Here is a 17,816-nt window from a genome sequence, read left to right as displayed (position 1 = left end):
CGTTCGGACCTCTCTTTAGTTTGTACCTCTTTATTTTTCTGTGGAACCACCGTCCTTTCTTTCTCAACATAAGTCGAATTGATTTCCTGACTCAAGGCTCGAGTATTACGGGTATGATCCCTAGACGTCATATCTAGCTGTCTTAATACTCTTTCCAGCTCCATAGCTGTTCGGATGTCCGATGCTATTAATATTCTTTGTACGTCCGGCGGTAACTGTCGAATGATGACTCGGCATAATTCTTCCTCTGGAAGTGGGTCGTCCAATTCTCGAATTTTCCGGATCTGATTTGCGGCGAACTCGGAAAATTTCGTAGGCAGCGTCGAAGCATATCGACGAGCATACCATTCCGTCCTTAAATTGTGCTGAATATCTGTGTTCCAAAATTTGTCGAAAAATGCGACTTTAAATCCTTCGAAATCATCGAAACTGTACCGGAATGCCATAAACCACGTGTGAGCTGACGAATCTAGGTATTTTTCCGTCACTCGTAATTGTCGTTCAGGAGGAATGTCATTATCTTTAAAATATTCTTGTAGGTCCTTAATAAAGGTTTTAGGTGTAGGTCCGTTTTGATTGTTGAACTTTCGGGGTTGATTGTCCTGTAGACGTATAATATTCACAATCTGCGGCCTGTTCCCTTTATCGTCCATTTGATTTAAAGATGCGGTATTATTCTTAGCTCGACCGGAAGTTTTTATCTCCTGTGCTGCATTAGGAGTCGAACAAATGAATCCTGCTTTAAACTGTTGCTCCATTTGTGATTGCCTTTCAATTACGGACGCAGTCACAACTCGTGTGCTGTCACTATGCAATCGCAACGTTTGTAGTTCCGTTGTCATATTTGATATTTCGTCTGACATCCCCTTTATTTTATCCTCCATTTGTCCTACTAACCCACGGGACGCAAGAAGTTCGTGTTCCACCTTGGATACAACTTCTCCGATAGCTTTCTTATTGTCATTTACAGCTGTTTTCAGACCTTCTACTTCATCAGTAATGAGTTCTTTGCTCATCCGAACTTCCTGTCTGACCCCCTTGTCGACCTGAATTATACTATCACATACTTCCTTAAATCGTTTAGTCCACCTCAATTGCGCATCGGTCGTATTTTCTTTATGCGATTGTATTTGGTTGCTAAGTTCAGAAATTTTCCTTTCCACCTCAGTCTTATGTGTGATCATATTATCCATAATTGATTTCTTGAGCGTGCCTAGCCTCTCAGTAAACTCCTGCGCTACGCTAGCTATCGAGTTTGTAACTGTTCGTTCAATCTCTTGTTTCAACTTCGCCTGACTATCTTTAAAATCACGCGACATCACTTTAATTTCTTGGGTTAACCTAGTCTGGTTGTCTTTGAACTCGTGACATCTGTGCTTGACTCTCCTTAAACTCAGTCCTAATAGAATCAACACTAGCCTTAGTTTCCGCTCTCATTTCTGATTGATTACGTTCAAGTCTTTCAATACTAGCTTTAGTTTCGGCTTTCATAGAATCAGCACTAGCCCTACACTCGGCCGACATTTGAGATTGCGCAAGTTCAAGTCTTTCAATACTAGCCTTATTCTCAGCTCCCAATTTCTCAGCGCTGGCTCTCATCTCCGCTATCATCCGAGCTAAAGTATCCAAATCCATTACAATTCATAAGCATTGTGCTCGCCAACAACGATGAACCTGTACATCTTTGCCCCATTTGCCTAAATTTCACCGGAAATTGCCAAAGAATTTGTAAAATACAAAGTATGAACTCCACAAGCATGCTCTCCGTACTGTAACAAATAGACCTATACCAAAGCAATGTCCAGCTGTATTATGTCATTACCAACCTTGGTATCTCTACCCATTTAATTGTCACCATTTAACTGAATAAAAATTACCATCTCCTTGCTTTTGCGCCACAATAGTGTTCGCCGAAACAACAAGATCGTAAATATAACAACAACAAAAATATGCCCTGGAAATAACTCACCAAAACGATCAATGCCTAAGCAATGAGGGTTTGGGTTGGCCCTGAAAGTTGGGCGCCACAGAAATATGTCCCCTTCTCCGGGGTCGCTCAGTCGGCGGAGCGAGAGTCCCAAAAGGGTGGACCGTTCGCAGGGCCGATTATGCTATTAAGGGACAACTTCATAGAATTTATATTTTCAGGACCCTTGGTGACTGGATAGGTGACACAATATAAATGAAAATCAGGGCAAAATAACAACAACGTTTATTAAAAACATAATGGAAACTCAGTCTGGACAAATGCATGAAAGAAAAAAAAAATTGATTAAATACAATGTGATTTTTGCAATAAAAGGAATATCTCAATCTTTAATGGCTTGTGAATAAATGAATACGACTGTAAGTCCTCGCATGCTTCTGGAGTTAGGTTCCATTGCTTCTCCAATGAAACTCCACCTAAGATTTTACTCTGTAACATCGAATGAATCACTAAATTAGCAAAGCTGTCATTTCCCGTTATAACTCATGTTTAGTCATTTACAGGTAAAATAATTTCATACATTTTGAAGAACAATTACTATTAACTCAGCATTTACTTGTTCAAGAAAATTCCTTGAACATTCATTTCACTCTACCTGTGAAAAATCCTCTAACTCATTTTGTCATCATAAAATTCCTTTACAATTTCATTTTAGCGTTTGGAAATATTTTTACAATTTCTTCACTTTAGCGTTTGGAAATATTTTTACAATTTCTTTGGCATAACTCCCTCTCTCTCGTAGACTACGCTTGACTGTATTCTTTCCTTACTCTATTTAACCTTTCTAAATTACCTAGCATTTCATGGATGGATAGAGCATCATGTGATCCTACACGGAATCAACAACAACAACAACAATGCATCACAGTCACAAAAAAAATATACAAGATAAGTTTCCTTGGAATGATAAAAGTAAATGACACCAAATAACCCAATTCTACCAACTGGTTATAAGTACATTTTTATCACACAATGAATCTGTAATATTTATTATTATTATTATTATCCAGTCATTTATCTCGTCTTCCTCTTGGGTTTTATTGAAGATCCTTATAATCATCTGACCAGAATAAAACTCGCTCATGACTATAGTTATGATGATACAGAAAGCCAAATTTCTCTCTCGAAGAATAACCATCACCATCATCAGTGATAAGAGCTCAAGAGCCTCGAAAACATCTAATAACGATTAAGTCGTGTATTATTCATATCAGTGGTTGAGCCAGAAATAGACCTATTATAGTCCCTAAATCCGTACATCCTCATAAATCATTATCGCCATAATCATTCATTACAATCATTGTGACTCATAATACCGTTTAGGCCCGACATGCACCCTAGTAGTCCCATGTCGTCCATTAATGGCGAACTCCATTATCACAATGACCATACAAGTTGAATCTCAACAACTCTTACATTATCCGACCTTTACTATTTTGATCATTATTATTATTACTATTATCCTATAATGGCTCCTAGATCGTTCTCTCGAAGAATATTTCTAACATTCGTCGTTCACTTTCCCTTCTACCATCAATCACTACACATGACTAACAGGGTTTTAAAACTACGATTTAATTATAGTTTACTCCTACATTTAATCATATCTTCATTTACTATTTTTATGAGTTTAATTTACTCTTATTATTATTATTATTATTATTATGATTGTTAGTAGACCTTACTCCCTTAAATCACTTTCGAAGATCATAATCATTCACTCTTGTCAACTCGAGAACAACTGGGATTATTCATCATCACGTCCAAAAATAAAATTATCATTATTCCAAGAAAATGCAAAGATAGAACAATATTGAAATTACAAATCAACGAGGTAAGGAATGCTCTCCCATCACCATTACATACAAAATTACTAAGGAAACTACTTTACTCTACGCAAGAATACAATCTAGTCATCTACTAAAAGAGAAGAAATTTTACAAGGGTACTCATATTTCCGGTGAAAATCCTTGGCGTCGGGATGCTGCTTCAGGCGACAACGTCTCTTGCCTCATCTATGGTGGTTTACGGATGTACAAAGTCATCGCGTTGGCGTGCACTCTGGAATTTAGTTCCTCATGACTGTAGCTATATTCAGCGTCTTCTTTTTACTCCAGCAAAGTCCCAGAAAATCTCTCGATTTCCCTCTTGATCGCCGCATGTCGACAACTTGGTTTCCTCGGAGATAGCTGAAACTAAAATATTCTATTAGCACAGGGATCCACACTAGCTATAACTCACTAAGTTATGTACAACACTTAACTTGGCGCAACGATGTACTTTAGGTCCATTATTACTATAAGCTTCGTCTTCTGAACACATTCATTAAGTTACGATACGCCTTAGGCTGACAAATAATAGGGCTGACTATTATGATGATTAAATAAAGGTTAGATTTCCTCTCGCCTATCCACTTGAGATCGTGATTTCCTTTCATAATGTCCAATGGAACATTCCTAAAGCTTCTATGGCAAGAATCGGCTTTAATGAGCACGCTGACTGTCTGCGGTTTAACATTTTCCACCCGGGAGAATGTACAACTGTAATAAGCTCGCTGGATACTGCGTTGAGCTAACAATGAATTACACTGGCATTCAAGTAATGTAATGATCGTGCCCTACAAGGATTACACTAGTATTCACGTCGTCTGAACATATTCTTCTTTCCCGTAGAGAATACACGGTTCGACTTCTCGTAAGAAACAACTGTCCGACGTGCTCTTGAAAAACTGTTCTGGCCGTCGTCTCGTAAAATTTCTCTTGAACTGTTCTGACGTTCTTACCCAAGAACTTCCTTCGACTTAGTTCCAGAACAATCCTAATATTTCCAGCACTTTCCTCAATTTCTATTGGCTGGTAATCGACCTGCGCCATAGCTCGTCCTTGACCGCTACGAGTGGATTTTATGAGAACATTTCTCCTCCCCTTTGTCGTCTGCCGGTGTCATGACGTAACTGCGCTCTGGTCGCCCTCGATCAGCTGTTGACCTAGTTTCGGCCGGCTCGCTCTCGCACAACTGTGTCACAGCTGGTACACGCGCACTCGTAAGCAATGCTCCGTAATAAATATTCCCAGCTTTCTCAAATTAACTGAGGTACCATTTAGACGGGTACAGTATTATGGCGATGGTGGGATAGGAAAGGGCTAGGATTGGGGGGAAAGCGGCCGTGGCCTTAATTAAGGCACAGCCCCAGCATTTGCGTGGTATGAAAATGGAAAACCACGGAAAACCGTCTTCAGGACTGCCGCCAGTGGGATTCGAACCCATTATCTCTCGAACGCAACCTCATAGCTGCGCGCACCTAACTGCACAGCCAACTCGCCCGGTTAGTTTTCTTTTATATGGGAAAGAAATCAAATCAAGATCAGTAATAATGCAAACAGAGAGTAAGGACGAATTACGCCAAGACAAGTCACTGTCAGGGAGAGGCATGTTCACTTAGGAGCAATATGAGGATTGGACAAAAGTGTAATCATGCACATGTTATATTATTATCCCATCAACGGTGGGTACTACAACTAGTTGCAATTAATTATGAATATGTGCAAAGGTACAGACAAGTTCCACACACATTATATATGTATGTGTACGTGTGTATGTTCGGTCCTCAACCCTAAGGCTGGTTGGATCCTCAACAGCTCCGCCATCAGCTGTCATAGTTGGCCTAGGCATCACTGAAGAGGCGTACTAGGGAAATGAGGAGAGAGGTAGTTTCCCGTTGCTTTCCTCGCATAGCCAGAAGTTGCTATTACATATCAGTCTGCCAAGCCCACTGAAATACATGCATCATCCGATCCTATGAGCAACATTTTCGTACTATTCATAGTGGGGACTGGCTGCATAACGAATGGCATTACTAGCATCGCTCATACCTCAGTCACTTTCTTATTGTCAAAGCCAAGGATGAGACTGGGACAGGTCAATGGATGTAACAAAATTGCTCTAGCCCATACCAGAAGACATACTGCACTATAAACACTAGGTCCCGCCAGAAAAGTTGGAGCTGTTAACAACTATGTCACTAGTACCTTACATGAAGCAAAGAGAGCAATAAATATAAGTAAATAGTTTCCATCGGCAGCAAGGAGGAGTAGACTTCTTGAGTTCCTGTTCGCAATGCGGTTTCTAATTTACTAAAAATTCTAATCTAACTCAATCCTATTATATAACGCAGCTAATTAGATTCTCGAGTTTTGTCTTCTTCTGAACTATCGATATTTAAGGGTGCATAAAAGGGGAATAATCTGCCAGTATGTTCACTGGAACTATAAAAACGCCCTTTCTTGAGGTCAACATTCCGACTCTCCGGCGCCCCTTAAGATTGTGATTGCCCAACATTTAACCTACAACTACATCCTATAAATGTAATTAAATAGAATCATAGACAGCACACACAGGCATTCAGTTTGTCACAAAATCAGAAGCAACAACAAAATCTCTCTTAGGATTGACATGTATTATTATTATTATTATTATTATTATTATTATTATTATTATTATTATTATTGTACCGGGCGGTACACCTCCACGCCGCTAATTCAAAACGTTGCGCCAGTTGAAACTCCTCTGCTGGAGGAAGTCTGAACTTTACCTACTGTGTTAATTTTCAAGTTTCTCAGAAGATGTCACTACTTGGAAATTTTGAAGTTTTTGAACTGGGTCGTTTTCGACGTAGTTTTGTTTTGCCTGTAGTAAGAAGTGTGAACATTCTCTTCTAGAGGACACTACTGAAGAACTACAATTGTGCACCCTGGTGCGAAGTGAAAGAACTATGTTTTTGGAGAAAATTTGAATTCATAAGTTTGTTCTTTGTTAAATTTCTTGCAGTCATGGTTTAAGTTGGCGATATTAACCCTTTCTTTCCCCTTGTTTTGAATTTAGCCAATCCCGAATTTCTCGAATTAATTTTCCACCAATAATGTGTTTCTTCTTCATCTTGTGTAGGGGTTTTCTTGGTTAACCAATAAAATTCTTGTGGGAGGGTGTTCTCATTCCTGAAACGCCTCGAACTTTCCGCGAGAGTATATAAACTGCTGATTTTAGGGTCTCTGCGCCACTTCAGTAACATCTTTCAGTGTGTAAAGTACGTAGCAGGGGGCGGGTAGCGCCTCTTTCTTCGGGCAGCAGTTCATCCACAAGGTAATGGCCGTTTAATAACTTCTTTTCTTGCTAGCTCAGCAGTTTAACTCTCGGGGCAGGTCCGAAGCCTTTTACCATGTAACTTCCCTTAAAATATAAAAACACTTGGTATCTATTCTATCTTTTTAAACTACAAATCGGGATAGAGAGAGCTTAACCCTCTCGAGCTCCCACTCATATTGCATTGAGGTGAACTTATTTTCACAACCTTTTTCTTCCTTAACGTAATGTAAATTGTTTTCTTCTATAAGTCACCTCTTTAGTATGGGATTAGCCCTTGCATTAGCGGCCTAGAGCCAGATTAGGTTTTAAACAAAATGTATTAGAAGTGCAAGAATGCCTCCTCTCAAGTTGGTATATTTGAAGCCATGTAATTTTCATGTTTCTTTACTTAATAGGCCTCAGTAGGTTGGGTATTTTACCCCTGTGTTTATGTCCTTAGAGGACAACTTGAAGGTGGAGTTTGGTGTGGCCTTTGATAGGCTTAAACTTTAAGAGCGAGTTGCTCTTTCTTGAAAAAGTGCGTTGTTGTATGCCTCGAGGAGGCTTTACCGTGTAAAGAGGAGCAAGTGCTCCTAGGCATGATTGGGGTCTTCTGCCCCTTTGTTGACTTCTGTATATCGTAAGGTTGGGCTTATAGCTCAAGAATTGGGTGTCTGGCTCTCGGAGCCCAAATCCTGTAATCACTGTAATTGTACTTTTTCGAATTGTGTTTCGGCTACTGTGTACCTGTTTAATTTGTTATTTCTTATTCTTGATTTTGAAAAGAAAATATAACCTTGTTAAATTTTACCTTAACTTTAATTTCGTAGTTTGAGACCCGTTCACCCCCGCACCTTCTTTCACCTCTGCTGTTCCACAGATACCTCGGATCAATTATTATTATTATTATTATTATTATTATTATTATTATTATTATTATTATTATTATTATTATTATTGTGTAAAATCTGTGAGTCGAATTCATGACATTCATTAATTCATTATTTCAGATTTTGAATGGCCGGAGACCATTGTAAGTTTGAAGGAAGTGTCGCCTGCTATTGGTAAGTTTCAAAGTATATTAGACAAACAATTACTTGCTTGTTATGTTGTGAAGTGGGAAATACGTGAATGCCTTAAGTGCCTGTATTTATTTTTTGACGAATATAAGTTAGAGTGGTTCAAAAGGTGTCACTTTCAACTGATAGTGTTCAGTCAGTGATTGAGCTGCAGGAAGTCGCACCCTTCGTATTGCACGTGATACACGTGAACAAGTTTAGCTGATAACTGCTCGGCAATCTGTGCTTGCTTTGGAACTCGGGGTGAGAGGAACCTTTGCTCGTCGTTACTCTGCAATTTGGGATGACCATTACTTTGACAATTTCAGGAAAGTTCGGAATGTCTTTTTAAGATATTATCCATCAATATGTTTTTCAATAACGTACAGCGTGCATCAGGTACATACAGCTCAGTAAGATGGGTGGCCTGAAGTAACAGATGCTTCGGAGAAGTAGATTGTCAATCTAACTTCCCGACGTGTCAACGACTTCTAGTTTCTATCTCCACAGCGGTATGATACATTCTAAAGGAGAAAGCCTTGAGTACTGGAATGAAGAATAACGTACCAGGTATCCAAATAAGTTCATGCTGCTGGCACGAAAGGTGCAATTCAAACAGCAGGTGTCTGCAACCCTGTGTGCATGACATCTGATGTTGACATTTTCGTCAACCATAAGTCAGTGCAGAAATGTGAGGCGTGTCGATCGTGTCGAAAGCAATTCTGTAGAACTACAATCCTGAAGTAAACATATCACTATCAAAGGAGGTATTACGGCCGTGATTACTTTATAAGTTCATATTGGACAGGAATGCTGCAGAAGCTGCTTGAAAGTTATGCTCCGCGTTTGGAGAGACATCTGTGAGTGATCGCACAGCGCGAAAGTGGTTCAGTCGATTTGTTTCGGAAGATGAGAGCCTCCAGGATATATCTCGAGCTGGGCGTCCATCCATTACCCACGAAGGCCTGCAGAGGAGGTGCGAGATATGCGCGAAACCCTCCAATCTTATTACTTACTGGGTGGTTAATTCGCAGTACTTGTTGGCCTGGTACGAAGATCTGGGTCTCTTCGACATCTTGAGCCTTGGCCTGGGTAAGGAATCTCTTCTCGGCCAAAGCTTGCTTCTCCTTGATGTCCTGCTGTTTCTGCTGTTGCTGGTGCTGCCACTGCCGCTCTGCCAGGGAAGCAGCTGCATCATCTTGACCAGAAGTAGATGGTGGACGAATATCCCAATCCCCGGTGCCGTATAGCTGTCGAGCAAGGAACAGCTCCGCTGGGGAATAGCCAGTGACACGGTTGATACGTCGTCTCAGGGAAAAGAGCGACTACGATACGTATGTCTGATGGTCCCACAGTCGATGTTCTTTGTCTATTAGATGGACCCGTAGCGTCCTTTTTAGTTCCTAATTCCATCATTCCGTTGGATTGGCCCTTGGGTTGTAGATTGGGGTGGTCCACTGCTTCACACCCCATTCTGTCATCATTTGCTGCAACTTGCTTGACGTGAACTGACTCCCGTTGTCAGACAGAATGCACCGTGCATAACCGTAGAAGCTGAATATCTAATCTTGTAGAAGGCTGGTGTTGCGTCCCGTCGTGGCTTCAGGTGTCGGAAAGGCCTTAGTCCATCTTGTGAAGAGGTCATTGATGAGTAGGAGTCATGTTTTACCCCGTAGTGTTCTAGGGTAAGGACCCATCAAGTCCAGTGCTATGACCTCCCAAGGGCGTAGCGCCCGTCTTCCACGCTGACTGGAATCTGCCTTCCTGTTGCTCGCCTTGGTGCAGGCACAGATGTAGTACCCCTTCACGTAGTCCAGGATGTATTTTCGCATATTGAACCAGAAGAATCTTCTTCGGATGGACTGATACGTCTTTTCGCCTCCTTGATGTCCGACTTCAGTGCTGTCGTGGAACTTCTCGAGGATGTCCGTCGTGTGCTGTCTGGGAATCACCAGTACTGCAGGCGTGATAACATCAAGCGTGATTCACATGAAACGCGCAAGGAACGTTTACAAGGTTTTAGATTGATGGGGCGTCTCCGAAAACCCTAAAAGTAGTTACTGGGATCTAAAGCCAAGAACAATATTATTATTATTATTATTATTATTATTATTATTATTATTATTATTATTATTATTATTATTATTATTATTATTATTATTATTAGATTTTTGGAGGAAACCATTCGATTGGTGCACATCCTTGGGAAGACTTGGGAAGACTAAAACGAAATTGTACCAACAGTGGGAGATGAATTGGTTTAAAATATAAATCAGTATGTTCTATGAAACAGCAACGGAATCTGCCGTAAAGCACTATCTTCACATCCTTCACAGGCAATATCAATTCCTAATATATAGAGTAAGGATCGGTCACTCCAACATAAGTCACAGCTACCTCCTTGAGAAGAAACTGCCTCCCATCTGCACAACGTGCAATAGTGTGCTGACTGTGAAGCACATCACAAACTGTTCTCTATGCTACCAATGGCGCCCGTACCACGGCACCTAAGGTGATTAAGGAGGCCCTCTCGTTTCCTTCAATGTGCAATCAAATAATTTTCAAGGACACTTGCGTACATTAAGAACATGTACTGTTTAGTTTAAAATACCTGAATCGATTTTATTCCTCTTGTTCTTCAGTCTCTTCCCATGACTGTAACATTAATTTAATGAACTACAGTAGATTACATGCGATAAATTAAACCGAGACTTCCGTGAAAGCTACATTTTGATCTGGCCTTTAGAAGAGACAGATGAAAAGTGCAACATCTATCAAGAAATGGCAGCAGGCTTACTCTTATTACCTGCCATTATTTGCTGATGAGGAGAAAATAAATATTTCAAACAGATAGGCGATGCAATAAAATGTTAGCCCAAATAATAATTTATACAGGATAATGTATTTTGTTTTATGGTTCAATAAATTTACAGTCGGTTACCAACGACATAAAAATGAAGATCCATATGTATACAGGGTAGTTCCAGATGATATAATTAATTTTATTGGTAACTTAATTACTCCAACGAGGTACCTACTCTTATTTTTAATGTTGACTTCAACCATTTCAATGTTTTCCAAACAAAGCAATAATATCAATGATGTATTGTTCAGAAAGATACAAATCACTATGAAAAAATAAAGCGCAACGAGACCTAAAAATCCAATCTCAAGTCGTGAAATATGCCTATGCATGAAATGTTTAGTTTTAAGTACAAGTTAAGAACATTGTTTAAATTTTCGCATACTACTTACCTTAATTTGTGAAAAGTAAAGGAAACATTTCATAAAAATGAAGTTTAAAATCACAGACCTAATTCTGAAAACAATTAAAGGAATTTCAAATGATTTGCCAATAAATACTTGATCATTAAAGTCTTTTTAACGCTTTGATTCCGAACATCAGAATTGGTGTAAGCTTCTTATATGTCTATATAATCACCGCTGCAGATCATAAGAAACCCCTTTCATGACTTATTCTTCATGTTCAAATCACAAGAAAACGAAACAAAAACTATTCGGTTATTTCCAGAGAGAAAATATTTATTTTACAATTGTCGCTCGTGTTGTGGAGCTCTGTAGTTCCTGTTTGAAACTCATTGCTGAATGTCTGAGTAGTCACGTAAAGAGTCCTGACATTCCGAATTCGAGTTTATATGAAAACGAAGTGGGCATGGATATATTCTACAACGTGGCTCTCCTGTGCCTACGTGGACTACGAAATCAGTCGGAGATTCCCTTTTATAGTAAAGACCGATAGTGTTTGTGAGTTAAGAAGATAGTTTAGTCTTTTTTCATATTTTTATAATTGGCTTTACGTCGCATCGACACAGATAGTTGACGATGGGATAGGAAAGGGCTAGGAGTGGGAAGGAAGCGACTGCGGCCTTAATTAAGGAACAGACCTAGCATTTACCTTGTGTGAAAATGGGAACCCACAGAAAACCATCTTGAGGGATGCCGACAATGTAGTTCGAACCCGATATCTCCAGCAGCTCAAAGCTGGGCAACAAATCCCCGGACCGTTATTCTTGGGCTTCTAGTCTGAGGCCACTATCTCACAATCAGATAGATCTTCAGTTGTTTTCACGTAGGATGAATGAATCTCGAACCGGCCGGCTGATCCACGCAAAAATCAGTGACCTGGCTCAGAATCAAACCCAAATCCTCCGGGTGAAAGTCATGCTCTGTTCTACGAAAATATACTTCAATAAGGGAATCCTCGAGGGTAAGTAATGACAGTAGTAACAAGCAACCCCCTGGTATGTTACCTAGTTCTTCAAGAAACCGGTATTTATCATAAAAAAAAACCACAATGAGAGAAGCGTTGAATGATACACTGCCGAACATAAATATCCAAACGCCGTCAAGCATTTCCGATTGTTATCTGAATTTTTCAGAATGTAATTATGCAGTACTGAAGCAATAACTAATATTTGAATATAATTCCAAAATAAGGTTAAAATTAAATCAGTAAATAGATTGTACAACCTGTCGTATTCATCTAGACGTGGTATGAAGTAAGACTTTGTGTCCTCCATTCGCATCATTCACTTGTGATTGAAAGTCATCAGGACAAGTTAGCAAACGGTTGCAGTTCTGTACGTTTTGTTTGATCATGCCTCAGATAATTTTCGGAGGGTTGTCTGTCTGTCTATTTGTTAGGTCATCAGCCCAGAGGCTGGCTGGATCCTCAAATACCACCACCAAAGGCTATACAGTTGTAGGGAAACCGGAAAAGCCAACGGAAGAGCCCAAATGAGGCGTTCTAGGGAAGATGAGGAGTGAGATACTTTGCCATTGCTTTCCTCACCGGACCAGAATGTGCCACTGGAGCACCCCTGATCCTATGAGCAACACCTTTAGTAACAATCAGACACTATTTATACTCCGAATGTCAATACTCAGCACCACCCATATCCCAGCAGCTTCCATATTGTCACATCCATGGATGAGACTGGGACTTCAGTGGAAGTTACACTTTGCTCTCACGGATAAAAAGTACTGCATCCATCAAGACATGGATATCTAATAATCTTGCAGACTACGTCACGAGTAAAATATCATTGTATCTTAAGAAGGCATAATGTGGTCACCGTTGCATATACGTACATATACTGGCAGTGTCTTGCTATAGATATGTCGTGCGGGCTGGGCTATTTGTTAGTCTTAATGCGGGTACTTACTAGGAGGCTGCAACATGCAACATAACGGTTACTGTACTGAGTACGCCTTGAGGTTCGTTGCTGCAACCGTTCGCAGTGAGGTGCGCTGTGATCCATCTGGTTGACGGTATTTCGGCGAAAACAAAGCAGCCCGCAGTGTGTTCGTTGATGTGTTCCATTCACATTTCGTAGTCAGGACGCGCAGAGGTCATGGAGTAGACTGAGGAATCCTGTCTAAATTGAATGGAATTATATCGCAATTCTACATTATTATGAGACCCTTCAGATCCGAATTATTTCAAAAAGAATTTAAAAACTGATGCTTGGGCGGAAATAGGCAAGGTTATGCGTTCAACTTTTGAAATATGCAAGAAGAAAATGATCACTTTACTGTCATCCTTCAGAAGAGATAAAGCCAAAATGAACAAAAGTCAGGGGAAAGGTAAGTTCTGTAAGTGTTTTAACACGAACATATATGTCTTATATTTAATGTTTATTTTCAATACGCCATACAGTACATATGTTAAGCTATAAAGATATCTCACTTATTTTACAATAACGACATTTCGTTTACAGGAACGACAGAAGTGTACCACAGCTCATGGTTTGCATTTCCTGCACTTGAATTCATATTGGATCGGGAAAAATCCAATTGTAATGTTTTAAGAGTACTTTTCTTGCCATGGTACACGTCCTTCTCTTATGAAATAGTCTGCCAGCTTATCTCGAACTACTTTAAATCTTGCGGGAAAACTTCGGGGTATATTTCTCAACGGACGGAATTATATCATGTCTTGACCATCATGCCAGGTTCCTACATTTTAGTGGCCGTCTATATCGGTGTCGAGGGAATGAGGTGGTATATACAATGCTCGAGAAGAACCGTGAAGTAAAAAGTTATGCAAGTGAGCTGCAGCCATCACCACACTTCGTGCTTGGTGTCTGGATCAATGAGCATAGGATTTCTAAAAGTTCTAAACACTGACGCCATAATCCCAAAAATGTTCTCCACGACCCGTCGTGCCCTACTGAGGCGGTAATTGAAAATTCTTTCGTTTGAAGTTTTAGCGTAACCTTGACCGGGGTACGGTTTCATGACATTTTAAAGTAAGGGAAATGCAGAATCACCAAGAATAAAATACGGCAATGCTTTGTTTCGATCTTGCAAATGTTCAAATACCGGCAGTTGAAGACTATCATCTTCAATCATTTAATAGAAACGACTATTTTTAAACACCCCATCCCCCCGTCGGAGATTCTTCTTTGGCAGCCAACGTCCACAAATAAAATATTGTAATTTGCTTCCAGTACAGCAAACAATACTATGCTGAACGTAGATTTGTAGTCGTGAAACTCGTATCCACTATCAAAAGGTGCTTGGATGAGTATGTGCTTCCCGTCCATTGCACCCACACAATGAGGGAAGTTCCACAAACGACTGAAGTCTTCTGAAACCTTCTTTCAGTTTTGCGAGTTGCCTGGAATCGGGAAAGTTATATTTCAACGTTACTCAATTTCCCCCTTTTCTACTTCTTTTCTTCTATTATAGGCCTCATCATTATAACTAAATGATCGATGTAATTTCCATATCGATCTGTGTGAAACTTGAAAGATATTGTTCGATTTTTGTTTAGTATGCTTTAAATTAAGGAAATAGTACAAATTTAAAAAAAATCCTCGAAATGGCGGTCATTTATCCCGTGGGTACAATGTTATTTTATTGGCATTGCATGATCGAACATTTCAAAGGTTCGTATAAATTCTGCCAAAAAGTCATTAACAATTAATATAGATCCATAAAATAGTACAGCATTTTATTGAAGTTCGGTATCGTGCCTAAAACAATTTGAGATAATCCCTTTGAAGTTGTGTCCACTGTTTACTGAATACACATGATAATATTCCTTATTAAAATTTATTATATTTTATCATATTTCATTTCGCAAGGTAATATTACTTATATCTCATAAATCATAATTTTAGGAGCCATGCCGTAACGAGCCTGACGAGGATGACGGTATAAACGGAGAAGAAACTCCAGTTTCACAACCACCAAAGAAAGTCCCTAAGCAAGACCAAAAGCCAGCTATGTTGAAAGAACCCCTTGCGATATTGAAGGCGGCTTCAGCAACCTCAAGCTCGAGTAATGAACCTAACGAAATAAAAAGGTCTTGTCTTTTGCTGAAAACAAAATGTGGGAAATGAAATGGCGTATGGCTTTTAGTGCCGGGAGTGTCCGAGGACAAGTTAGACTCGCCAGGTGCAGGTCTTTTGATTTGACTCCCGTAGGCGACCAGCGCGTCGTGATGAGGATAAAATGATGATGATGAAGACAACACATACAGCCAACCCCCGTGTCAACGAAATTAACCAATTATGGTTAAAATTCCCGATCCCTCCTGGTTTCGAACCCGGGACTCCTGAGCCCAAAGGTCAGTACGCTAACCATTTAGCCATGGAGTCGGACAACAAAATGAGGAGGTACAATTACAATACAAAAAATAATGTACAGCCAGCTATCTGTGAAATTATATTTAGAGCTGATAATGGCTATTATGGTCAAAATTATTTAGGTAATATCTATTCATATGGTGGCTATGCCCAACCGACTTACGGTGCTCCCATATCTCAGCCTGTTCTTACCCCTAAAATGACCGACTCTACGCATTCATACACCAAGCGTCCAGCTACCTCTTCATTTATTCCTTCACTTGAAACTGCATCTCCCAGTCAAACAACTTCGCCTCGAGCATCTCCATCTCCGTCCCCACAGTCTACATGCAGTGAAGTACCAAATGATTTCAGTATCAATGACTATTTAACGCATTACGTCTCATACAAAAAATATGTTTAACGAAATGAAATAAAATTAAATGAACCTTACCCCTATGTGATCTTCTAATTCGCTGATGATTGCTTGACACATTTGTGGTATAAATTTACTGATGACTTGCTTGGATATTCTGAAGAGATACTGCAAGCTTGTGAAGCTGTCACCGGTGGCTAAAAATCTCAAAGTAAGTGCCAATTTATCTTGAACAGATATAGCTTTTCTGAATTTTGTGTCCCTTGTTTTTATTTTCGATTCAACCAAATTTAATAAATACAGGAAATCGGTCGGTGATATACGAGTGAAATTCTTAAAATATCCATTTATTTCTTGCAATTTCAAATCCAGAAGCAAATTGAAATTAGCTTTACCTTTGTAAAAGTCACCTTGTCACTAAAGACGGCGATGTTTATAGTCCTCGATTAGGTAATGCAGCAGAATATACACAGCACTTACGACGAGTATACTGGACGACATGGTTGCATGTGTCACAACGAACGCTGCGGAACTACTGGTGTTCGCACTGAGGTTTGAAGTACGTACACATTATATAAGGTTGTAGCAACCGTTGCGTTGCATGTTGCTGCCTTCTGGTGAATACCCGTCTTTAGACCAGGGATGGCACTCCTTTTTCGACTAGTGTGTCAATTAAGGTCGTGTCATCATCATCATCATCATCATCATCATCATCATCATCATCATCTGTTTACCCTCCAGGTTCGGTTTTTCCCTCGGACTTGGCGAGGGATCCCACCTCTACCGCCTCAAGGGCAGTGTCCTGGAGCTTCAGACTCTTGGTCGGGGGATACAACTGGGGAGTATGACCAGTACCTCGCCCAGGCGGCCTCACCTGCTATGATGAACAGGGGCCTTGTGGAGGGATGGGAAAATTGGAAGGGATAGGCAAGGAAGAGGGAAGGAAGCGGCCGTGGCCTTATGTTAGGTACCATCCCGGCATTCGCCTGGAGGAGAAGTGGGAAACCACGGAAAACCACTTCCAGGATGGCTGAGGTGGGAATCGAACCCACCTCTACTCAGTTGACCTCCCGAGGCTGAGTGGACCCCGTTCCAGCCCTCATACCACTTTTCAAATTTTCGTGGCAGAGCCGGGAATCGAACCCGGGCCTCCGGGGGTGGCAGCTAATCACGCTAACCACTACACCACAGAGGCGGACGAGGTCGTGTCAATTTTTTATATTGTCTAGTGGGCCATCGTTTATTTTCCTTTAAAAGTCATCGTGAAAGCCCCTCCTTTCACTTCTTTTATGTATTCGATTGCATTACATATAAGACTGAATGTTTCATGTTTCTACTTTCCACACATCATTGAAAATATTACATTTTAAAAACGGTTACATTTTAGGAATAAAATATATTTCTTTAACTTAATGAAAAATAGTGACGCGGATAGGAATTGTGCCGCACTCATTTGGGGCAGTGGTTAACAACTGAAAGTTGAAACGAAATGATAATGGAGAGTGTTGCTGGAATAAAAAATGACATGGAAAACCGGAGTACACGGAGAAAATATTGTCCCACCTCCGCTTTAACCAGCACAAATCTCACATGGAGTGACTGGAATTTGAACCCAGGAACTTAGTGGTGAGAAGCCGGAGTGCTGCCGCTGAGCCACGAAGGCTCTGCTTTAATCTAAT

Source organism: Anabrus simplex, chromosome 3, assembly GCF_040414725.1.
Source record: "Anabrus simplex isolate iqAnaSimp1 chromosome 3, ASM4041472v1, whole genome shotgun sequence".
NCBI classification, from domain to species: domain Eukaryota; kingdom Metazoa; phylum Arthropoda; class Insecta; order Orthoptera; family Tettigoniidae; genus Anabrus; species Anabrus simplex.
The sequence above is the reverse complement of the archived record's forward strand: the minus strand, read 5'-3'. Positions refer to the sequence as shown.